The 26,771-nt window shown below is 45.4% G+C and overlaps 1 protein-coding gene across 1 annotated transcript in view; it reads right to left on the bottom strand.

Moving 5' to 3' along the window:
- Positions 1 to 26,771, bottom strand: part of LOC111871507 (17-beta-hydroxysteroid dehydrogenase 13) — a 141,887-nt gene that overhangs the window by 64,619 nt on the left and 50,497 nt on the right. The window lies entirely within an intron of this gene.

Here is a 26,771-nt window from a genome sequence, read left to right as displayed (position 1 = left end):
TGTTGAAGGATCGGTCCCAGACGAAACACTCCAGGACCCCACTAATTTATGGAATGGCAAGGGTAGATATAACATTTTTTCTTTGAGGAAGCAGGTCAACCTCTTGACGTGCTGTAAATTTAGTAGAGGGCATGACCCAAGACATCAGACTCAAGTTCCTAAAATTGAAAGGGGTTGCGAACATCACAACAGTTCAGCGCGTGTTGAACGAAATACGTAAAACATTCTCCTCGACAACTCAACCTGGAAGCATCATGAACATACAGAATAATTCGAGAGGATGCGAAAACTGGAGCATATTTTTAGAAGGACCCTACACAGCAGTGGCTGTACCAGAATATTTATATAATGCAAGAAGGGATTAGGAGCACATGGACGAGGAATTCGGCAGTCCAGAATATCTCCTGTTAACTAGCCCAGCTGAGTAGGAATATCTGCCCTCTTAAATCTGGTGACGATGGACAATATCCAGAATAAGTTCCGTTTGTCGTCAACATGCCATCATTGGACTTAGCTGAAGAGGGAAGATTTGCCTAGAAGCAAGGGGAATTACATTGATCGGATCACACATAAACATATAGACATAATTTAGGCACACAGCATCATGGAGAAAATGTATGGCTCAAATACGTACAGCGGATGCAAACAGATGGACTACCTAGGAAACTATTACAGTAGCGCATAGATATAAAAGTTGGAGAAATTAGGAACAAAAATTGAGAGGCATTCCTCTGCCTTTATTATATTGTGCTCTGTGCATGTTCTCCACTGAAGTGGTGGCTCCCAAACACGATTCTGTTTCTGTGCATGTTCTCCACTGAAGTGGTGGCTCCCAAACACGATTCTGTTTCTGTGCATGTTCTCCACTGAAGTGGTGGCTCCCAAACACGATTCTGTTTCTGTGCATGTTCTCCACTGAAGTGGTGGCTCCCAAACACGATTCTGTTTCTGTGCATGTTCTCCACTGAAGTGGTGGCTCCCAAACACGATTCTGTTTCTGTGCATGTTCTCCACTGAAGTGGTGGCTCCCAAACACGATTCTGTTTCTGTGCATGTTCTCCACTGAAGTGGTGGCTCCCAAACACGATTCTGTTTCTGTGCATGTTCTCCACTGAAGTGGTGGCTCCCAAACACGATTCTGTTTCTGTGCATGTTCTCCACTGAAGTGGTGGCTCCCAAACACGATTCTGTTTCTGTGCATGTTCTCCACTGAAGTGGTGGCTCCCAAACACGATTCTGTTTCTGTGCATGTTCTCCACTGAAGTGGTGGCTCCCAAACACGATTCTGTTTCTGTGCATGTTCTCCACTGAAGTGGTGGCTCCCAAACACGATTCTGTTTCTGTGCATGTTCTCCACTGACTTTTGTGGCCACACATTTTATAGATCCCTGTTTATAAGTTTTTCTTAAATTAAAATTCATGTCCACTGACATTGTATTAATTTCATCAACATTAATTTGCAGAAACCTAAACCGAACTATACCGACCGAACGACTGCCGCTTGTCGGCGAAGTTAGTACCAAATTTGGCGGATAGAGGGTGTTACGTAGTCAGCGCAACGAATCCCCACGGCCGTTAATTTCGGTTTTCTAGACCGGAGCCGCTATTTCCTTGAAAGAGCTCCTAAATTTCCCTCACGAGGCTGAGTGGATCCCCTTCCAGACCCACTACTTCTCAGAAAATCTAGTAGCGCCGGGAAATGAACACAGGATCTCTGGGTCTGTAGCCAGGAACTCTGATCACAGAGGCGCTAACATGTTATTCAAGCAACACAAAAACCGGTTTGAAGATTACAATATCAATTATGGTCTGAAAATATCGTCACTTGTATTAGTAACTTTAAATGGGGTTCAGTTTTTTTTTTAAATTAGATTTATTGACCACTTACAGGTCGTAACACTTGCTGATTTAACATTGAAACTTCTCAGTCAATTTCCATTAGTCTTTACAATCTGTTTCCTGGCAACAGAATTATAAAACAGGAACTATAAATGTCTGGCAGCTGTCAACAGCAGCACAAAATAAGATCCGAGTTATAAACGCGAACCTTGACACAGAAACATACACGTCAGTCCCAAGAAACTAAATGAGGCAGACGACAAAAGAAAAGTTTCGGGTATAAAGGAACATATAGACTGAGAGAACGTGGACATCACGGGAGCGCTCGGTAGCGCAGTTGGCTGACGCACTATGCTAAAAGCCTAAGGAATCCCGATGAGGTCATTGGATTTTTCAATTCATCTAGTCCTTTCAGCTGAACTATGGCCCTGGGGTCGACTCAGCCTCTAACAGAAATGAGTACCAGGAATCTTCCTGGGGGTAAAGGGCGGCCGGCGCGTATGGCTGACAATCTCACCCCCATCTGTAAGCCGACTGTCTAGAAAATGTGGGAGCCTCGGCGTCTCACAACCCTATGGGCTTCCGGGGCCTGTTGCAGGGTGATCTTTACCTTTATTATATAAAAATACTGGTCAATGGTCTAGGTTAATATGAATTGACGCATACACCATGGCTTGAAAAAGGATGCTCAAAATCATTAGATCAAAGAAAGCAGGCCTAATTGCAATGGTTACAGGATCCAAGCGAGTTAAATGGCGATAATCTGAACAATATAAGGCGTGAAACCAGCAGGCATTTCAGGAACAAAAAGAGGGAATATCTGAATGACAAAATTGATGAGCTTGCAATGAACAGTAAGAACAAGAACATGAGAGACCTGTATAGAGGAATAAATGACTTTAAAAGGGGTTATCAGCCTAGCAGTAACTTAGTGAAGGATGAGAATGGTGATCTGCTTGCAGATTCCCACAACATTTTGAATAGGTGGAGGAACTACTCTGTTATTGAATGCACATAGGGTCAGTGCTGTTAGCCAGACAGAAATCCATACAGCTGAGCCATTAGTACTTGATCCTATCCCTTTTGAGGTTGAAAGTGCTATTGCAAAATTGAAAAGGTATAAATCACCAGGTAGTGATCAGATCCCGGCAGAACTTATTCAAGCAGGAGGCGAAATATTACGTTCTAAGACCCATAAGCTAATTATTTCTATTTGGCATAAGGAAAATTGCCTGATCAGTGGAAGGAGTCTATTATAGTCTATTATTGTGCCAGTTCACAAAAGGAATGATAAAACTGACCTTAGTATTTATCGGGGGGATATTGCTCCTGTCAACTCCAATATCCTTCGCTCAAGCTTCAGCCCGTATGTGGACGAATTATTGGGGCCCATCAGTGTGGGTCTCGACGTAACCTCCTGCTTGGGCGGCGTTATCTGAGGAGCTGATGAGCAGTTTGATGGGTAGGTTATTGTGAATATGGGGTTGATTAGGTTAGGTATCTAGATAAAGGTTTTAACCTGCCTCAAGGGCCGCATTAACTGGGAAACACACCGGTCATACACCATGCAACAAACCACAATGACTCACTTCGATGTAAATATGTTTATTCAGCTTAACACTGAATCACTTAATTCGCAGAAGCGATGGGGCGTAATGCTGTACTCGACTTCTGCCTCGCGTCAATTTAACCATTACATGGGTATTAATTTATCACAAAAAGAATTTGCTGAAGTAGCCAAACACGTCCGTTGACTTGTGAAGTTAACAAAAAGTCCTCGCGAGATGACTTGTACCAGAGACGCACCAGCCCTCCAAGAAGTGCCGTCCGACGCTAACACCAGTTCCCCATTGCTACTTGGCTGGATTCGAACGGAGGTCCTCGCCCTTACATCGAATGTATGCATTGCTATTCCTCTAACTAACGAACGTCATGTCATCGTAACTAACGCACTTCCACATCCGGAAGTCATCAGCCTCCACTTCGACCGGTAGACAACTCTGAACCCGACTTGCGGTGACAGAAACTGCCTTGCGCTCAGGTCTCTGGCTCCACACCCCACAAAAGACTTCCAAACTCCAGATCAAAATTTAAACACACGATTAAAAGTGTCTATAATTAGAGGCGGCTAAGAGATCGACTGCCGGTCATGGTAGCCGAGTGGTCTAAGGCATGCACGGTCTTCGCCCGCTCGGAAGCCGGGATCGTGAGTTCGAATCCCACTCAGGGCATGGATCTTTGTGTGCGTTTTTCTGTATTTGTGTACAGGTAGAGGCCTTGCGACGAGCTGATCACCCGCCCAAGGAGTCCCACCGAATGTGTAAGATCTAGAAAAACCGAAGTGAACGGAGAAGTTCATGGAGGTAGGCCTAGGCCCACTGGGGCTGTAGTGCCATGAAAAAAAAAAAAAGAGAGAGATCAACTACAGCTCAGATCCTTTGCATTCGTCAGATACAGCAGAGTACAATGAGACAGTACATCAGTTAGGATGGAAAAATTGTACAATATTCTGATAAGAGTTTGCGGTAGCCATGAAACTAGTTAAGCTTATTAAAATGTGTTTAAATGAAACGTACTCGTATAGTAAAGCCCTCATAGATTAACATTTGTCTGACACATTTCCTATCCAGAATGGTCTAAAACAAGGACATGCTTTATCGCCACTGCTTTTCAACTTTGCTTTAGAACATGCCATCAGGAAGGTCCAGGGAAACCAGGTGGGACTGAAATTAAATGGGACACATCAGCTGCTGGTCTATGCCGATGATGTGAATCTACTGGGTGATAATGTAGATACCATCAAGAAAAACACACAAACTTTAATTGACGCAAGTAAAGAGGTTGGTCTAGAAATAAACACAGAGAAAACTAAGTATATGTTGCTGTCTCGTCACCAAAATGCAGGGCAAAATCATGACATAAAGACAGGCACAGTTCAGATATTTGGGAGCGACGATAACAGATCGAAACCTGATTCAGGAGGAAATTAAGAGGCGATTGAACTCGGGTAATGCTTGCTACCATTCAGTCCAGAACCTTTTGTCTTCTCGTCTGTTGTCTAAACATAAAAATTAAAGTATACAAAACTATAATTTTGCCTGTGGTTCTGTATGGGTGTGAAACTTGGTCTCTGACATTATGGGAGGAACATAGACTGAGGGTGTTTGAGAACAGGGTGTTGAGGAGAATATTTGGACCGAAGAGGGATGAAGTGACAGGAGGTTGGAGAAAACTGCATATTGAGGAGCTTCATAACTTGTACGCTTCTCCAAGTATAATTAGAATGATCAAGTCAAGGAGGGTAAGATGGGCAGGTCATGTAGCACGAATGGGGGCGAAGAGAAATGCATGTAGGATATTGATGGGAAAGCCAGAAGGAAAGAGACCACTAATAAGACGAAGATGTAGGTGGATGGACAATATTAAAATGAATCTTAGAGAGGATGGGGTGGTATGGACTGGATTGATCTATCTGAAGTTAGGGACCAGTGGAAGGCTCTTGTGTTGCGGGGTTCGCAACCCTTTTTTAAAATCTTTAATTTTAGGAACTTGAGTCTGATGTCTTGGGTCATGCCCCCTACTAAATTTACAGAACGTTAAGAGGTTGACCTGCTACCTCAACAAAAAATTGTTATATTTACCCTTGCCATTCCATAGATTAGGGGGGTCCTGGAGTGTTTCGTCTGGGACCTATCTTTTAACACCAGCTGGCGTAATCTGAGCTGCGTGAGGGTTCATGTCTCGAGACACTGGACTGAAAGTTTAGTTTTAGATAGGTTTTAAGAAACAGAGGGAAGTTGAAGGGTGCATTTTGTCTGGGTTGGGGCTTTGGGAAGGCTGGTCAGGCTTGCGTCCACCAGCGCTTGTATGTAATATCACTAAGAATCAATAAATCCTCTATTATCTGTAGTGAGTATTTGCTCTTTGTGGTTGGAATACCCGCTCCAGCAGCCAACTGACCATCACCATCACTGAATTATTACGCTACCGCTCGGCCAACATAATTCAGTCGACCCGCCACCATCTTGGGTCACGACAGAGGAGAGAAAAATCTGGTGTCAGGTGTGGGGTTGCAAATCTGTGAAATGAAAGAATTCTGCGTGTAGTTGCAAATTTGTGAAGTGTGAGAATTCTATGTGTAGTTGCAAATTCGTGAAGTGTAAGAATTCTACGTGTAGTTGCAAATCGGTGAAGTGAAAGAATTCTGCAGATTTTAACCAATACAGATAGAGGAAAAACCCTTTGAGCACGACCAGCAAGATGACCGGTAGCGACCAAGCGCGCTATCGACATTAGCAGAGTGGAGGACTGGCAACTGGTGTACGTGATTAAGAGAGTGGGCCATTCCCGAAGGAAGTCATCACCAGGACGATTTCCGACGCGAGGACGCCGGTTTACGACGCTTCCAAGAAGGCGTCTATCCGACGAAGGTGGTTTCCCATTGCTGTGCGGTACCAGGGCGATTCCAAGAACGGGACGTCATTCCAGGACGCGGGCAAATAGGTGCCTGTCCGGTGGAGGTACTGAGCTGTTGTAGACGTGACGCCGTTAGACTGGCCAATAGTCGGCATCCGAGTCTGCGTTGCCAGAGGGTGTGTCCAGCTTCGCTTGAGAGGCAAGCGAGGCGTGAAGACAACCATTGGAGGCGGGAGCAATCTAGTGCACAAGGTAAGTCACTCTTGCTCACCTGTTCCTCCTGTCCACGTCTGTATATCTGAAAAAAAAAATGGCTGACGAATATATAAGTGTCAGTGATGCTTTCAAATTGGTAGCTGAACCGTTTAGCGGCGACAAACGCAAATTGAAAGAGTTTTGCGAAAACGTCGATGCAGCTTTTGGGCTAATTAACCCAGATAAATATGATTTATTTTACAAGTATGTACGCACGCGTATAACAGGCGAGGCGAAGGCAAAATTACTTGTTCGGCAAGATGCCGATGATTGGGCTAGTGTTAAGGCCATTTTGAAGGAGCATTATGCTACTAGGAGAACATTAGATTTTTACGCTTGCGCCATGTTCAATGCCCGACAAGCCAAGCATGAAACAGTAGCTGCATGGTGCAGTAGGCTTGACCAATTGAGTTCAGATTTCAGAGACGCGGCTATAGAAGGCGCGACTTCATCTGAAATGTGCGGTATCACAAAGTTGGTATCACAGTTAGGAAAGGCATGTTTCATACAGGGGCTAGCGAATGAACGAATACAGACCGTAGTTCGTGCTAGGAACCCTACACATATTACAGAAGCCGCTGAGATAGGTACTGAGGAAGAAAGCGCATTACTTTCTGCTAAAGAAAAGGTACATAGCGTATCTCAGTACAATGACCGAAGTAAGGATGTGCGTTGCAATAACTGCCGACGTTTCGGTCATAGGGAATCACAATGCTTCCTGACTGGCAGATCGAAAGAGGTGAAAGTGGCAGCTCCTGCAGAGAAAGTTTGTAATTTTTGTAATATGCCAGGTCATGTCGCATATACATGTTGGAAAAAGAAAAAGCGACATGGAAACTTTTCTGGAAATGAAAACCGCAGAGCTAGAGAACGCGCAGATGGGAAGTTTGCGATAGTAGCGGGAAACAAACGGAATGTGTTTGCCAAGACAAACAGTTGCCGTGAGTTTCCAGACGCCGATAATCTAACTGACTTAGGTTCAGATATGTATGTTAATTTAGCCAAACCACGACCACGGTCGGCCGTTGGTTGTGATCCGCCTTGTCGAAGGTCGACTGAAGGCCGGGAAGAGGAGCTCGTCCTCGGGGCTATGAGTGGCAGCTATGCCGATCAGAATGTCAGTAGATTAGACGAAAAGAAACGGAAATTTGTAGAAGTTAGTAATTCCGCCAGCACTGAGAGTGCCTGTGGTAAAACCAGTGCATCGAATGGAGTTTTCAACTCCGAAGGTGAGGATTTACAGGTCAAAACGACCTCACGTGAAATGCGCGTGAACAGCGATAGCGAACGGGTTTGCGCCACAGGGTGTGAAACTGAGGAAAACCATGATGGTAGTATTCTCATTACCGTGGCTGGCATAGATCAACCATTGAGGATGTTAGTCGACACGGGGGCACAAATATCCGTGATAAAGCGAGGGTTGATACCAGATGATGTTCCCATTCATACAGATAAGCAATATGAAATTGCCGGAATAACAGTAGGTTCGATTAACACACTTGGGAGCGTGAACTTAACCCTCCATGATCGCACGTATAAATTCCAGGTAGCGCCTGAGGAAATACAGTTGACAGAAGATGGCTTAATAGGCCGAGATATCCTGAAGGATTCGGTAATCAACAACAGGGAAGGATATGTGGATATTAACGGGCACCGTTATAACTTTTGTCGGAGAAACGACGAGCCTATCATTTTGAAACCGCGAACGGAGACAATCGCAGCGGTTACAGTTGACTTGGATACCGGACTAGGAATTGTGGATAAACAAGAAATTTATCCAGGTGTGTATGTAGCCAGTTCCCTGTCGCAAGTCAACAGAAATAAGGCTATAGTGAGCATTCTGAATTCCACAGAGGAAGCCATGGAGATAAGGGATTTGACGCTCACTGCCACGAAGTGGAGTGAACAAATCAGTGTGCGAAAAATCAATTCCCAAATTCATGATAATAACGAAAGTGTGTTATCTCGCAAGAAACGGGTCAGAGAACTAATTAGGACAGACCACATGGCAGAGAGTAACAAGAAATCTATTCTGGAAATCTGCGAGGATTTCCATGATATCTTTTACTTGGAAGGGGATAAACTGTCGCACACTGACCTAATTAAACATTCAATTCCCACTCCAGCCTTGGATGAAAACAGAGCGATAAACGTTCGACCTTACCGATTACCGGAAGCTCACAAGGAGGAAGTAAATAGGCAGATTAACAAGTTATTGGATGACGGAATTATAGCGCCCTCCAGAAGCGCTTTCAATAGCCCATTGTTGTTAGTGCCGAAAAAGGCAGATGCCTCAGGAAAGGTAAAATGGCGCGTAGTGATTGATTTCAGGAAACTGAATGAATGGACAGTCGGAGATGCTTACCCGCTGCCGAACATCACTGATATTTTGGATCAGCTGGGTAAAGCAAAATATTTCTCTACAGTTGACCTTGCCTCGGGGTATTATCAGGTTGAACTAGCAGAGAAGGACCGCGCGAAAACTGCTTTCAGTACACCCGCGGGTCATTTTGAATTTGTTCGTCTCCCCATGGGCCTGAAATCCGCGCCGTCTACATTTCAATCTCTTATGAATTCCGTACTCGCCGGAATGAACGGGTTAAGGTGTTTTTGCTATATGGATGATGTTATTATTACAGCAGATTCGCTGGAATCTCACAATGAGAGATTGAGGGAACTATTTCAGAGATTCCGCGAAAGCAAATTGAAGATTGAGCCATTCAAGTGTGAGTTCTTGAGGGCCGAGGTTCAATTCCTTGGTCACGTCGCCACTGACGAGGGGCTAAGGCCGGATCCTAGAAAGACGGAGGCAGTGCGAAACTTCCCCGAACCCAAGACAGTTAAAGAACTGAAGGGATTTTTAGGGCTCTCCTCGTATTACAGACGTTTCATTCACAACTACAGTAGGGTGGCAAAACCTCTGTATGAGTTATTGAAGAAGGACGCGGTATACGACTGGAAGGAACCACAGCAGAACGCCTTCCAGACTCTGAAAGAGCTGTTGGTTACGGCTCCTATCTTACAATATCCGGATTTTTCGCGACCGTTTATTATTACCGCCGATGCTTCAGGCGACGCCGCCGGTTGTGTACTGAGCCAGGGAGAAATAGGAAAAGACCTCCCGATAGCATATGCTAGCAGGACGTTTAATAAGTCCGAAAGAAATTATAGCACAACAGACCGAGAAATGGCCGCCATTATATGGGCTGTAAAACAGTTTCGACCATATGTATTAGGTAGACATTTCAACATTGTAACTGACCACAAGCCACTTAAATGGGTGTTCCATGTCAAGGATCCTAGTTCACGTTTATTAAGATGGCGAATTAAACTTGAAGAGTATGACTTCACGATACATTACCGGTCAGGTAAAACAATATCGCATGCCGATTTCTTGTCTCGCATACACAAAGCAGATGCTAGTGAGGGCGGTGACAAGGAAGCAGAATCGAGGGGTCAAAAGTTGGCAGGGTCCGCTACAAACGAAAAAAATGAGACAGTCGGTTCCGAATATTCTGGGAACTTTAGCGAACCCTCGGATTCCGAGAAAGAAAGTATTATAAGAGAATACCATGAATCTCTTATAGGTGGGCACACGGGAATCTCAAGAACATATGAACGGCTGAAACCCTACGTAAGTTGGCCAAATATGCGAAGGGACATAGAAAATTATGTAAGGAAATGTGCATCGTGCCAGAGGAATAAGCACACAGTTCCCTACACGAAGATGGCAATGGAGGTTACTGACACTCCGTATGCCCCTTTTGAAAAGATTAGCTTGGACTGCATGGGTCCCCTGCCTTTAACGGAACAAGGGAACAAGTACATTCTCACATGCCAGGACCAGCTATCCAAGTACCTGGTAGCCATTGCGCTTCCAAATCAAGAAGCCGTAACGATAGCGAGAGCGCTAGTCGACAATGTAATCACTGTGTTCGGATCGCCGGGTTCGATTCTCACAGACTGCGCCTCGAATTTCACCGGAGAAGTAATGCGGCACTTATGCAAACTTTTAAGAATTTCGAGAGTTAATACAACTCCATTTAGGCCTCAGAGCAATGGCAGTGTCGAAAGATCGCACGCAGTAATTACAGAATATCTGCGTCATTTTATATGCCACGAGCAGAATGATTGGGATACACTGTTGCCAACGGCAGCATTCGTTTATAATACGACTCCCCATACGAGCACTAAATACTGTCCATTCGAGTTGGTTTTCGGAGGAAAGCCTTCGATGCCAGGACTGCTACAACGCCGTCCCAGTTGCTCTAGCTACGACGAGAGAGAAGACTTCGTGAGCAGCTTAAAGGAGAGGCTACAGTACAGCCATGAGGTAGCGCGGAAGGCGCTACTAAACTCGAAGGAAGTGTCTAAAAGATATTATGACCAGAAGGAAAATACGGTTACGTTCCGCGAAGGTGATCTTGTACTTCTGCTACAGCAACATGTCAGACGAGGTCGCTCTAAGAAACTTTCTTCCCCGTGGATAGGACCGTACACCGTGGTCGAAGTCACAGGTGTAAATTGCGTATTACGTTCAGGTACAAAAAGACGAACCTTCAAAGTGCACAGCAACAGACTGAAGCTTTTCATTTAATTTCAGCTTGACATGCGACTCGAGACGCTGTTGATTTTGAGCGCGACGTGCGTCGCCGTCGTCGCAGTAGACTTCACAGTCAAGAACTATGAGGACACGCCCGGACTGTACTATGATCACATAGGTCAGGTGCAACTATACACTTCAGAATGGAAGCTTGTAACGTATGTAAACATATCGAAATTGGAGACGACTTACAATACGCTTGTAGATTTTGTCGCTCAGACTGGAGCAATGTGTAAAGAGTTGCCACCTGAAGCCATTTCTACCTGTCAGTCGGACCTGTCCCTGATGAATCAGAGCGTACTGAGAATTCATAGAACGCGGCGCATAATTTCCGAAATTACTAAGAATAAAGAGGAGGAGGTATTTCATTCCGATAATACGCATACACATGCTAAAAGAACTAAAAGAGGTGTTTTTAATTTTATTGGAACAGTTTCCAAAATTTTATTTGGTACTTTGTCAAGTGAAGACGCTGATTATTACCAAAACAAAATAAGCGAATTAGAGTCCGAGCAACTTTCAATGCTAAAGGTAGCCAAGGAACAAATGACTGTTGTGCGTTCCACATTGCAGACGGTAAATTACACATTAGTCGATATTGCAGCCAATGAACTGCAAATTAACGAGAACTCTAGAACAATGCAGAAACAAGTAAATGAAAACGTGGAGAAGACAAACCAAGCGTTTTCGCAAACCACTCTTTTGATTGCAACTAATCAACACATGATAATCATTGAACATTTAATTGGTCAGCTGAAGGAAGGGTATGACACGTTGTTATTTGCAATTATTTTTGCACAGAAAGGAATATTATCACCTCAAATAATCACCCCTGGAGATATTATAAGAGCCTTTCAGGATTCCCATTCGATCCTTCCACGTGACCTTTCCCTTCCTAACACCGCAAGAGTGGCTTACGAACATGTATTGATGAACATAATTGATATTGATGTGTTTCTAAATAACAATCTTTTGGGTTACGTCCTGAAGATACCCTTAGTGAACAGTGCTGTGTTCCATTTGTACAAACTGATTCCATTTCCCACGAAAGTTAATAACAGTGAAAATATCTTCGTTTTCATTGAAAGTGAAAAGGACTTTCTCATGATAGATACATTGAAACAAGTGTATGTTAAACTGAATGAATTAGAATTAGATGAGTGTAAGGTTATTTCGCCAGACTGGCGTGTATGTAAACAGACATTCCCTGTAAAATCCACACATGTTCACCAGGAATGCGAGGTCAGGTTGTTAGAGCCCACTACAAGAATTCCGTTAGACTGCAAAAGGAAAATCATTTCTCTTGATGATGTAACCTGGTTACCCCTTACTCATAATAAGTGGATATTTGCCACGTCACACAAGGAAAGGGTGACAATTCTGTGTAACGATTTAGAACCCAGTGACATAATTCTACAAGGTACAGGTGTATTGTCAATGTTTGGCAGATGCGATGCCTTAGGGCTAAACACAAAATTACAGACCCAAATGAGTTTCACGAGTAACAGAACCGATAAGGATTTTATTCCCAGTGTAACACTGCATTATGATTGCTGTGAGCATTTAGGATCCAGAGTAAAGCTCGATACAATGAAATTCATACCTGACGTACCATTGAAAAATATTTTAGGTCATTCAAATGCGTTTAAATACGCTAGTCACTCTGTTGACCAGGTAGAACAATTAATAATTCAAAATGAAGCTGAACTGAACAGAGACCATAAAATTGATCATTTGAAATTCCTTTCCTACCTGGGAATAACAACTATGGTAGTCATGATGTTATTAATCTGTTGTTGTTTCTGTAAAAAGTGTAACTTGTTGAAAAGGCTTTTGGACGATGACTGTTGTGGCAGAATCTGTATACGCCAAACGGTCATAAATCAAAGAGAACTCAAATCATCAGATGAAAATATAACAGATAGATTTCTTGACCAGGAGACTCGCAGTCAGAGCCTGCGATCGCTCCCAGCTGCAACAAGCCTTGAGATGACAGAATTGGATCCAGTACCAATGGTAAACACCCACTCAGGGGTGCGTAAGACCTGTAAACGTAGATGGTAGATTTATGTTTCTGTAATCTGTAGTATATATAGCCTATATTTGTGTTGGGAAACATTAGCACCTGTTTTTGCAAATGTTTCCATCTTAAGGGGGGAGGTGTTGTGATGTTCGCAACCCCTTTTAATTTTAGGAACTTGAGTCTGATGTCTTGGGTCATGCCCTCTACTAAATTTACAGCACGTCAAGAGGTTGACCTGCTTCCTCAAAGAAAAAATGTTATATCTACCCTTGCCATTCCATAAATTAGTGGGGTCCTGGAGTGTTTCGTCTGGAACCTATCCTTCAACAGCAGCTGGTGTAATCTGATCTGCGTGAGGGTTCATGTCTCGGGACATTGGGCTGAAAGTTAGTTCTAGATAGGTTTCAAGAAGAAGAGGAAAGTTGGAGGGCGCATTTTGTCTGGGTTGGGCTACAAGAAGGCTGGCCAGGCTTACGTCCACCAGCGCTTGCATGTAATATACACTAAGAATCAATAAATCCTCTATTATCTGTAGTGAGTATTTGCTCTTTGTGGTTGGAATACCCGCTCCAGCAGCCAACTGACCAATACCAACACTGAATTATTTCGCTACCGCTCGGCCAACATAATTCAGTCGACCCGCCACCATCTTGGGTCACGACAGAGATGTTCCCAGGATAGCTGTTTTTTGCAGTGAATCTATGGAGTGCTTTCCAGGAATTAGTTCCCAATATTTTCTCAACCCTCTCGTAACTGTACCCGTGGCTCCAATAATTACTCGTATCACAAAACATTTCATGTTCCACATTCGCTGAATTTCGATGCTTAAATTTTTATATTTTAATTTCTTCTCTGCTTCTTTTTGTACTACATTCCTGTCCGATGGTACTGATACATCTATAAGTATGCAAATTTTCTTTTGCTTGTTTTTAATTATTATGTCTGGCCTGTTTGCCAGAACCCCTCTGTCTGTTTGTACGCCTTGGTTCCATAACACCGTTATATCCTCATGTTCACATGATTATTATTATTATTATATTACGGCTCTACAGCCCTTTGTTGGGCCTTCATCCTATACACCAGCGCTGTCCAACGTTCTTATGTACTCGGGCACAAATCACTGATGCCTATGGAGCTGCGGGCGCCACCACACACTACTACTAGTACTACTGCTACTATTACTACTAGCACTTCTACTACTACTACTACTACTACTACTACTAGCACTTCTACTACTATTACTAATAATAATAATAATAAACAATAATAATAAAAAAAATTCGAAAATATTTAACAGTACTCAGACGTTCAAAAATGTCTCTTGTCTTACAATTTGAATTAATATTAAAAATCGGCTCAATTATAGGTGGTTACGGAGGGCGCCAGAAAAATATACCACGGGCGCCGCCTTGGACAGGGCTGCTATACACAGTCGGTAGGACTCCTTTGATGGGGGATCAGCCCATCGCAAGGCATCTACCTACACACAGAACAACATAAATAGAGGATAAATACAATACAGACATCCATGCTTTGAGTGGAATTCGAGCGGGCGAAACAGTTCATGCCTTAGACGTCGCGGCCACTGTGATCAGCTTTTTAACCACATTGTGCGTAACAGAACGGACAAGTCTGGGTTCCGCCACTATAACGTTAGGTCTGGCCTCCTCCTAATTATCAGACTGACCGTGAAGAAGGCTGCAAGTTCGCCAGGCTCCACGCAGTCGACTTACACCCGACATATTCTCTCTTGAGGGATCTAAAGATCTCACGGCGTCACTATGAAAAACTGCCGTCAGTATAATTAGCCCTGAAATCTGATAGCAATTTACCAATGTTGTTGAGGAAAAGTGCTGTCTCCAAATTCAGTATCGAAGAGTGACCCTGAAGATGGTGGCAGTACATCCCTCCGAAACGTCAGCTAACTTCTACTGGACTACACGGTGTGATATTCTTTTTCTGCGCGGATTGGTCCTAGACCATAACTCCGCGTTTCGGCATGGCTTGGCGAGTTGCCTGGAGCCTGTGTGTTCATCACTAACTCCTTGGATCTGAGTCCTTCTTGAGAAGCTACCAGTCGCGCAGCTACTCAATAATTTCCAAACATTTTATGGAACCCGAAGGTTCATTACCTTGTTCACAACAGCCTTCCACTTGTCCCTATCCTGAGCCAGATGAATCCAGTCCGTACCATCTGATCCTATTTCTCCAACATTCATTTTAATATCCTCCCATCTACATGTGGGTCTTCCTAGTGGTCTCTTTCCACCATTTATCTTTATGGCCTAGTGCTTAATTATTTAAGCATAGGAACAACCTTAGCTTAACCTATAGTCGGCACTACACGTGGGAGCTAGCTGCAATTTGCTCGCACCTCCACCTACCCCCCCTCCCCCAACTTCATTACAACGCCGAAAATTCTTCCCCAGGCCAAACTTTTTGGCTGCACCGATCGGGCCTTTCCATCTTGTCATAAGGAATATAGTTGTCAGCTTCACGATCCACCCGTCTTACCCCGGAGAAGACCTCTACCAGTTACAAGATTACAAGGGCTTAGAACCTGTCTCGAAGTGGAGCCACAGTTGCCGTCTCTATTGGTAATCTGGCAGTTCAGCCTGAACTTTGTCCTTGAACCAAATAAGCCGTCGGGGTTCCTCCGATAGTACAGTCTGAACGGAGCTGGCTCGCTTGCGTGGTTATGCATTGCGTGACCATCTCCGGAACAAGAGACCATGGCACTGAAGCAATAACAAATGTAATAGTAAAGTTAAGGTACCCTGTAACAGGCCTTGGAGGCCCACAGGGTTGTGAGATGTTGAGGGTCCCACATTTTCTAGACAATCGGCTCATAGATGGCGGTAAGGTTGTCAGCCCTACGCGCCGGCCGCGCTTTACCACCAAGAATATTCCCGGTGCTCATTTCTGTTAGAGGCTGAGTCGACCCCAGGGCCATAATGCGGCTGGAAGGATTAGGTCAATTGAAAAATCCAGTGACCTCATCGGAATTCCATCCCACGACTTTCGGCTTGCAGCACAGTGCCTCAACAAACTGCGCTACCGCGTGCCCATCCCTGCAAAAAGAAGTCCATGGCTGTGAGGTACGGTGAACGCTACCTCACCCAATCCATCTGTCCGGCAAGGTTGTATCGAGATAGAAATACAAGAAATAAATGACCTAAACTGTGGTTTTTGCTCATTTTACGTCATACGAGCAGCCTTCACCTTCACAGTCAGCCGGGTAATTAGGAAGAGCCCAGACTTGTACGTTCACTGGTACACACAATATGACGGAACGGTAAAATCTTTATAATATTTCTCGGAGTTATATAGTTAAAAGGCCGATTATAGTGGCCGCGCCGTCTAAGGCATGAAATGTCTTCGCCCGCTGGAAAGCCGAGTTCGTGGGTTCGCATTCCACTCAAGGCATGGATGTCTGTATTGTGTGAATTTATCTTCTCTTTATGTTGTTCTGTGTATAGGTAGATTCCTTGCGACAGGCTGATCCCCCATCCAAGGAGTAATTGCTATGCTAGTTCTTCCCAAAACTTCTTTAATCTTTACGTTTCAGAGAGCACATGGGGAGATATAATATTCGGAAGTGAGTACTAAGAATCACTTATCATCTCTTAACTTCTTCGTAAAGTAGCTCCCATTTGTTGCTGTAGGGCCCAAATGTTTGGGCTTCCCTACAGTACCGAAAGACTTATGGCGGGTTTACACTGAGGCAACCATTGGCAACCGGCCGCGAAGTTGCTCGCTTGCAGGTAGTGGGTAGCGCAAGCGCATTCAGTTGCCTACGCGCATGCGGCGTGATAAGTTGGGACACGGATAAAGCCAAGTGTCTTATCGAAGAGTACCGCGAAAGGAGCATTCTGTGGGACTTGCGGGATCCCAGTTATAAAGACAATCGGAAGAAGTTGAAGCCGTGGGAGGAATTAGCCACGAAGTTTGAATGTTCGGTGAAGGAAGCGAAAGAAAAGGGTACGACCTTCCACGGGTATCGAAGGAAGAGCGGATCCGCCAAAGGTGATCAGTGGGTGCACTTCCCTTCATTGAGTTTCCTTCTTGAGGTTGACGCACCAAAAAGAGGACTTTCAAAGGACGAGGACGTAAAAATTGAAGCAACCAGTCGCTCTGGATATAAATGGGGTCGGTCGCATGCGGCAACGGTTGCTCCTGGCCGCATGCTGCTTGATAAATTGGACGGCAAACATGGACGCCCGAGGAGGGTAACTAGGTTACTTTAAGTTGCCCCAGTGTAAACCCGCCTTTATTTAGTATCCTCATAGAGAGGGGTCCAAAAATATGTACTCACTTTTTGATAGTATCGTTGGAACAAAATGACATGTAGTTACAATTCTTGCGCGGAGAGAGAGAGAGAGTCATTGTATGTGTTCGGAGTGACGTCCATCAGCGGCTAAACAGTGTCGATGCCGCCGAACTGCTGAGCGAACTACGGCTGTCAGTGTGTCCGGTGTGATGGCTGCACACGTAGCGCGTTCAGTGTCAAGGTTCCCCATTGGTAGAAGTCGAGAGGTGTTAGGTCTGGAGACCGTGATGGGTACTCAGTAGCACCTCTTCGACCTACCCATCGTTCTGGTGTAGTGTCATCCAAGTACGCCCTGACATCTCGATGGTAGTAGTGAGGTGGAGCACCATTTGTTGTAGGTAAAATCTCTCATCTCGAAACAGCTCTCGAATGGCAGGGAAAATCGATGTCTGAAGCATATCGAGATACACCTGACCAGTTACGGTACCTTCAAAGAAGAAAAGATCTTTGCTTATGCACATCATGAATAGTACCGTCGGCTTCAAATTTATCCCGAATACGGGCAATTGTTCGACGTGTTGGTGGCTGAGTTCCAAACTCATTCAGCCATTGTCGTTGCTCTTTAATGTTTTCGTACTTCCAGTACCACCTCACTACAGCCTTGCCTTGCTCAAAGAACAATCTTCCAGCCATTGTTGCTGCAGTCTTCTGCTCGCAGCGCGCACGCCACACGACACTCACGTGACTCATGTGACCTTCGCCATCTGTTGAGAAAACATTACACTACACTACCGCGCAAGAATTGTAACTACATGTCATCTTGTTCCAAAGATACTGCCTAACAAAGAATGAGAACATTTTTGGACCCCTCCTGTAGTATGCACCAACAGCTTGTGGATTGCGCAGTGATGCTGGGAACTGTCGTCATGATTTTGTGGCCCACCTTGTGTCTGTGGATGAGACATGCACTAGAACCAACCTTCTTCATGCTCCGCTGAACCTTGGGAAATCCCCTGAGAAGTGGAGCGACTGGCAGCTTCTCCAGAAGGATGCAGCTTCTTGTAGTTAGTTCCTTATGCCACTCACACATTCGCCCAGTTAAGTAACCGCAAAGAGCAGAAGTTAACATGCGCAGTTACATCCCAGTCCCTCCGATTTTTAGCCTATTTATCTTATTTTGAAAAATAAGTTCTGGGAAGAACTAATTGCCTACTTCACTTTGATACGACACGGACCGCGTAGGAAACGACGCGTCCAACAATTCTTCTATTATGTGTGTATTCGTTACAGTGGTAACTTTTTTATATAGCACTTCTCTAGCAACACCAGGACGGCTACATACACAGACTGTACTCGCCGTTGAGGGGGGCTCAGGTGTCATGATGTGCATACCGAGCTTCATAAAGACTGGCTCAGCCATTCAGAAGTTGAAATGAGGGGGGACACAGCATGAAGATCGCAGAAGTCCACTTTCATTCTTTCAAAATAAGGAAAGTAGGCTTATGCGATCTTCATGCTGTCTGTGTGTCATTGTATCCCCCCATCGACTGTTAATTGCCTCAACTAATATTTATGAAACGTGGTACGCACATCATGACACCTGAGCCCATCTCAAAGGAGTATTTCATAAATCCCTCCCACCAGTCTTTGTGTCTAAATTTGTATCCCTCCTGCCGCTGAACACGTTCTCGCGGCAATGAATACATGAAACATATGATTGCTGGTCGCGTCGTTTTCTATGCGGTCCGTGTCGTATGAACGTAAAGCAGCCGATTAGTACTTCTCAGAAATTGTAATAGAATAGCATGTTTATAAGAATGTGCTACAGAAGGCCGGATGGGCATTGCCTAGGCCTTTCTGTATTAACAATAATTTTTTCCACAATAAAAAAAGATTCCCACTAGTAGGCCAAATATAAAAGTAGGTTTATGGAATCGCTATGAATATACTGCCTGTGTGTCTGTGAATCCCCCCTATCAACTGCTGAATGCCTGAACCATTCTCTGTGAAACTTGGTATGTATACTCGTATTATGGCGCGTTAGCCAATCTCGGCGGCGTGCTTCATGGATCTCTGTCATCATTCGGTGTAACTGACTGTGCATCCTCCTATCATTGTTGGCCAACGGATCGGTATATGCGTGCCCACGGTAATGAACACAAGAAACAATATAGGACATTTTGGACGCCTTATTTTCTATACGGCCCGTGTCGTATCAAAGGAGAGTTCGTGGATCTGTCTGTATATCCCCAATTTTTGTATACGTACCACCGAAGCGGTGGCATTAAGGCTCCCAGAGCCGTCAGAGAGCAAAATATTGTCATGAGTCCCGTGGGACTCGGAACCAACAATCGCTGTGCTGGCCAGACCAGCAGAAATTTCCTACTCTAGACTGTGTATTCGCCTAGCGTTACTAGGCAACGGCTCTGCAAACACGTCCTCGCAGCAACGAAGAATTATTGGTGGCTTCGTTTTCTGTGCGGTCCGTGTCATATCAAAGGAAAGTATGAAGAATTTGCTTCAAAAATACCTCCACCGTGACCCTGAGAGTCGTAGGAGGCGACGAAAAGAGAAGTCTCAAATCTGAAACAGTAAAATATGGTCTCGAGTCCCAAGGGACTCAGACCCGAGAAAGACTGCACTGGCAAGGGCCAGCAGCACATACAAAAGGCAGACCTGTCCTCTCGTCGGAGAGGGCGCCCCATAGAAACAAGACCGTAACTGTTAATGGTAATAAGTATCTGTGGGGCTCGACACCAAGACTTACTGACTGACTGTCCGTTAGTCGCAATGTGACTTTGACTTTGACTTCTCAGAAATACTACGACGGCGAAACTTACAATCTGGATACTTTGAGGCACTTTCATGTTCTCAGCTTCCTGAATATCTGTTCCTAAATACACGTGCGTGCCCTCACTAGCGCCCGCACAGCTCTTTATAACGTCCTAACAATGCAACTATTTCGAGACTAACGAGCATTTCCCTTCTCGCTTAAACTACTACTAAAACGTAAAGTAAAGGTAAAGCTATCCCTGTAACAGGCACTGAAGGCCCACAGAGTTGTGAGACGTTGAGGTTCCCACATTATGTAGACAATCGGCTAAAAGATGGCGGTAAGGTTGACCGCACTTATGCACCGGCCGCCTTTTATCCCCCAAGAACATTCCTGGTACTCATTTCTGTTAGAGGGTGAGTCTAACCCAGGGCCATAGTGCGGCTGGAAGGCTTAGGTCAATTGAAAAATCCAGTGACCTCATCGGTAATTGAACCCGCGAACTTCTGGCTTGCAGCATAGTGCCTCAACCAACTACGCTATCACGTGCCCCGTTTTAAATACTGGTAGAACTAAACTCTGAGACTGCGCCCAGCATCTGGTGTCTTGAGCACATTGTTGTCGCACCCACTTCACTATTTACACTAACGCGCACTTACACTTGCACTAGACTAGTTCAAACGGCTTGAGTCTCTTGAGCCTTCTCGCTGTCCTCTCGTTGTCAAGAAGCTGTAACGCTTCCACGTTGCTGTGGTCGTGAAGCCGATCTTCGTGCTTCTTGGCTATCCTCTCGCTGTCAAGAAGTTTTGTCGCTTCCACGTTGCTGTGGTCGTGAAGCCGATCTTCGTGCTTCTTGTCTATCCTCTCGTTGTCAAGAAGCTGTGTCGCTTCCACGTTGCTTTGGTCGTGAAGCCGATCTTGGTGCTTCTTGGCTATCCTCTCGTTGTCAAGAAGTTTTGTCGCTTCCACGTTGCTGTGGTCGTGAAGCCGATCTTCGTGCTTCTTGGCTATCCTCTCGTTGTCAAGAAGTTTTGTCGCTTCCACGTTGCTGTGGTCGTGAAGCCGATCTTCGTGCTTCTTGGCTATCCTCTCGTTGTCAAGAAGTTTTGTCGCTTCCACGTTGCTGTGGTCGTGAAGCCGATCTTCGTGCTTCTTGGCTATCCTCTCGTTGTCAAGAAGTTTTGTCGCTTCCACGTTGCTGTGGTCGTGAAGCCGATCTTCGTGCTTCTTGGCTATCCTCTCGCTGTCAAGAAGCTGTAACGCTTCCACGTTGCTGTGGTCGTGAAGCCGATCTTCGTGCTTCTTGGCTATCCCTCTCGTTGTCAAGAAGCTGTGTCGCTTCCACGTTGCTATGGTCGTGAAGCCGATCTTCGTGCTTCTTGCTTCTCAGAAAAATCTGGTAGCGCCGGGAATCGAACCCGGGACCTCTGAACCTGTAGCCAGGAACTCTAACCACTAGACCACGGAGGCGGTCGAGCGACCCTCCGCTCCTTCCTTCCCAAATACATCCCCGTTCAACAAGTAAGTGGAGCACCAATCAGGAACAGATCGGGAAGTAGCTATGCAAAGGAGCTGCAGCTACAGCAAACATGAGTGACGTGACAAGACAGGAGCGATATTATCACACTTTGTGGACTTGTTAAGGGTACAGTTCAACGTGTCTGGACATGCCGACCGAGTGACGGTGCCCTAATATACTGTCACGTGTTGACGGGTTTGGATTGGTCAATTGATTTATTGAATATTCACAGTCCTAAAAGGTACCTGTAAAGTTGTCCATGTGCTTAATTAATTAAGATTTTTCTTGACCTCGGCACTAGCTGAAGGGGAGTAGTCAGCTTCATGCCCCGGCCGCTTTACCCCCGGGGAAAGAGCCCCTGGTACCCATTGGATAGGAAGTTGGGTGGACCCCAGAGTCGGTCTGGACGACGTGGAGAAGAGTAAATTCTTGACATTACCGGGACTCGAACTCATACCCCTCGGTCATCCAGCCCGTAGTTCGTCGCTATCCAGGCTCCTACTTACAAAGTGAACTACACAGAACTACACTTAATTATAAGATTCTGAGGATTACTGAAACTATAACACACAAAATGAATTCTTCACGTCTGCCTATTAGTCTATTCTCAATCCTCTGAAACTCTCAACTCTCTGGCTGGCTGGCTCACTGACTGACTGGCTGGCTGGCTGGCTGAATCCACTCCTGCTCTAGTGCCCTGCTATATTCGCCGCGCGGCTGGGAGAGAACGCACCTCCATAAAAGAGTTCTGTATTTCATATCCGCAGTAACTGTTTACATACGCGTTGTCATGGGAACGTGTTTACACTTGCTACCTTGGCAATGATGTATTCACTACTTACTTACTTACTTACTTACTTACTTACTTACTTACTTACTTACTTACTCATGGAGCTGAGCCCTTCTGGAGGAGCCGCCAATTCTGCAGCTACTCAAGAATTTCCCAGCATTTTATGGAACCCGAAGATTCATTACAGTGTTCACAAGAGCCCTCCACTTGTCCCTATCCTGAGCCAGATCTATCCAATCCATACCATCCCATCCTATCTCGCTAAGATCCATTCTAATATTGTCCACCCACCTACGCCTTGGTCTTCCCAGTGGTCTCTTTCCTTCTGGCTTTCCCACCAGTATCCTATACGCATTCCGCGTCTCCCCCATTCGCGCTACATGCTCTGCCCACCTCATCCTCCTTGACTTGATCATTCTAATTATACTTGGAGAAGAGTACAAGTTATGAAGCTCCTCATTATGCAGTTTTCTGTAACCTCCCGTCACTTCATCTCTCTTCGGTCCAAATGTTCTCCTCAACACCCTGTTCTCAAACACCCTCAGTTCCTCCCTGCTATGTATTGTAAAGGAAACATGATTACCGAGCCGTTGTTTAGCAACAGATGTCTCGCTCCGGCTTCGATATTCCAGCTTTCAGGCAACAAACACACACTCCGTGGTCTGTAGTCTGCAAGCGAACTATACCGACCGACCGACCGAGCGACCGCCGCTTTTCGCCGAAGTTAGTGCAAATTTTAGCGGATAGAGAGTGTCTCATGGTCAGCGCAACGAATCCCCAAGGCCGTTAATTTCGGTTTTCTAGACCGAAGCCGCTATTTCCTTGCAATGGCTCCTCAGTTATCCTCCTCACGAGGCTGAGTGGATCCCGTTAGCTTTCAGGCATCATATCACAATAAGATTCTGTTAACCGTTCGCCGTTAACGTTCATCTTTGTTGTAAGATGCAAACGCTCCTAGTCTCGCCACGCGTGCAAATATTGATACTATTTTAAGAGTTAACACGACAAGCAAAAATTTTAAAGGTAAATGTGAAGTGTAAGCATGACCGTTGTTCTCTTAGCTGCAGACTCGACTAAACTAACCTACATTAGCTCGCGCACAGGGCTACTGTAACGGACATCAGAGGTCTGCCTATTGAAATGGGCCGCTACTCTAAGAGGGCAGAAATGTTTCAATCAACATGTTTACCTTTTCGTATCCGTAATTCACGACAAAGTTCAGTCATTTATGTTCAACTCCTTCAATTCTATCTGTGCAATTTAAATGTTAGCATTTAAGATAATTAAATGCTACAAGTCGGAAGGTCGCGGGATCGAATCCCGATGCGGTCATTGGATTTTTTTCAGTTGACCTAATCCTAGCCGCATTATGGACTTGGGGTCGACTCGGTTTCTAACAGAGATAAGAATCAGGAATCTTCCTGGGGGGTAAAAGAGCGGCCGGCGCGTAAGGCTGAGAATCGTACCGCCATCTGTCAGCTGACTGTCTAGAATATGTGGGAGCCTCGACGTCTCACAACCCTATGGGCCTTCACAGTCTGTTACGGGGAAAGCTCCACCTTAGCGTTAAATGAGTTCAAGGCCAGAATATATGCCAATAAAGCAACAAAACCGACTTAGCAGCAGGGTGAGACTGAGTCTCTCTACTGCGGTCACTTCTGGCCTACTGTACCAGCCCCAAAAGATAGATGACGGTGATTGTGGAGCAATTGGTGGAATGAAGATTGGCAGGGGAAACCGAAGTACTCGGAGGAAACCTGCACCAGCGCCACTTTGTCCACCAAAAATCTCACATGACCTAACCCGGGCTCGAACCTGGGCCGCCGCCATAGGAAGCCAACGATTAACTGCTTGAGATATGGCGCGGCCTTCCAATAACAGTATGCCAATAAAATAGAAAATAATTTAAATTTAAGTTAAGAGCATTAGCTAGAATTTGCAGAATTCACTGGCATCACTATAATCGCGTTCACAAACAACACATGCAGGTTGACGTAACTCCTCAGTTCGATGCACAAGAGTGTAAAGTATGCAAATTGTAATGTTATGTCAATATTACTTGTTTCATTCAGTGCTGCCCCCTCACAGCTGAGTTAAGCTACTTTCATGTTTTTGTGTACTAACACATGTTCTGAGGATGGCGTATTATTCGAAACCTGTCACCATGTCATTTTATTTTATTAGTAGTGCTAGACGGAGTAAATAAACAAAACGTAAGATATGACGTCAATTTCACGAGAGTTAGTTGCGTGATCATCGCAACGAAAAACACTTCAAACTTACGTGACCTTGAACACAACCAGCTGTTAAGTCTAGTGTCGGTCAAGGGCAGAGCGCTGAAGCATGAAAACATTGCAGGAGATTCCGGGAACTCCCTGTCCAGAAGCCGTTGTCTACGAGTTTTTCGAAGATATATGGGGGAACAGCGAGTAATTTGACAGACTGCGGCGAGAGAATACAGGAATGACGAAGCCACAACGCGTCAGGGTCTCATGATGACCTTCAATACGTTGAACCGTCAAACGCAACAATATTTTTATTGAATAAAGCTGTCGTCTTGAATGTGGCACGTTGTAGATGTCATGTTAACCGACGTTTCGGAGGAACGTATCGCCTTCGTCTTCAGGGTAGAAGGAAAATAAGAAAATCCGCAAGCGAACAGACAGTGTGTACAGGTGCAAGCAGACTAGTGTTTGAAATTAACTCAGCTACAGGAAAGCAGGAAAGGAAGGGGCAGGTCTACATAGGAAATCAGTGGCGGGGGAGAGGGGAAGGGTCTGGGACAGGAGCAAGTTTAGAGCAGGTATAGGATATTGTGTCGGAGTAGAAAGGCAAGGTTAAAGGGGGGGGGCATTAACCCTTAAGCTGGCGGTTGCTATGTTACTCGGTCATGGCCTGTGTAGCCTTGTGGATCATGTTCCGTGGTTTTTTTAGGGAACAGATGCGAGGCTTCCATGACTTGCTGAGACAAAACCCCATCTCTCTCTTCATATTGTCGGGATGCAGTTCAATCTCAATTGCCTCCCTAATGATGCGATCCATATAGCGGGTCTTGGTAGCGAGGATGGAGGTATTCTGAAGCTGAATGCGGTGTCCCAAATCGATACTGTGTTCAGCTACGGCCAACTTGTCCGGATGTTTGAGACGGATATGCCGCTAATGCTCCTTCAAACTCATGTCCACGGAGCGGCCCGTCTGCCCAATATAGACCTTGCCGCACTCGGATGGAATACTGTATACACCTGGTGTCCTTAGTCCCAGGCTATCTTTGACCGGCCGGAGGAAACTGGATAATTTGTTTGGAGGCAGGCCCACTGCTTTGATGTTGTGCCGGGACAGCACTCTGCTGATACGGTTGAATATGGTCCCGACATTGGGCAGGAAGGCGACTGAGACCGGTTTATCTTCCTGCCGGCTGATGTTGGGCCGACGGTGGAGAACTCTGTGGATCTGCCGGTTGTTGTATCCGTTCCGCCTGAATACATCCCCCAGGAGCACCAACTCCGCATGTAGGCTGTCTTGATCACAAAGAGCTCTAGCCGTGTGCACGAATGTTGAAAGTGCAGCTTGCTTGTTGGAAGGGTGGTGGGACGCAGCGTTAAAGTAGAGGTTTGTATGGGTAGAATTGCGGTACAGTCTTTGGCCCACCCCCTCGTTGGTGTCTCCACCTTATCGTGGTGAGGGGGTTTGAGTATGCCAAGGACCCTGAGAGCTATACCAGCGGTAGCGTAGCTACTGGCAGGGCCTCCCTTGCTGGACAGGTCAAAGGGTAGGCATCAGACGAAGAGAGACACCAAAAACTGATGCCGGAAGCAGCGTCATCAGCAGCGACTTGAAGCACAGAGCAAATGATGCTCGAGATGGTTCAAGTTCGTATAGCAACAGGCGTGACCAGAGTGGTTTGAACGCCTGATGTACTGCGATGTGGAAAGCAAATGGAAAAACTACCACATTATCACTTTTCCTGGATAGTCGCTTTCCAAAAACAGAGATACCATGTATGCGAGATGTTTCCTCTGGAGACAAAACAATCCGGAGGTAAACTACTCCCCCAATCGGATCTCCGGAGGGGAGTGTTTCAAGAGGAAATGTCATGCAGGCGTTACAACAACAAAAAGTTCAAAGACCAGAAGAAACATCATGGATACAATGTAAGATTTGAGGCTTTCACGGCGGTGACTATGAAGAAAGCAGTCTTCTGGGATTTGGCACCGTGTATATGTGGTGTTAACCGACGTTTCGGAGGAACGTATCGCCCCCATCTTCAGGGTTGAAGAAAAAGT

Source organism: Cryptotermes secundus, unplaced genomic scaffold (genome assembly GCF_002891405.2).
Source record: "Cryptotermes secundus unplaced genomic scaffold, Csec_1.0 scaffold625, whole genome shotgun sequence".
NCBI lineage: Eukaryota > Metazoa > Arthropoda > Insecta > Blattodea > Kalotermitidae > Cryptotermes > Cryptotermes secundus.
The sequence above is the reverse complement of the archived record's forward strand: the minus strand, read 5'-3'. Positions and strand labels throughout refer to the sequence as shown.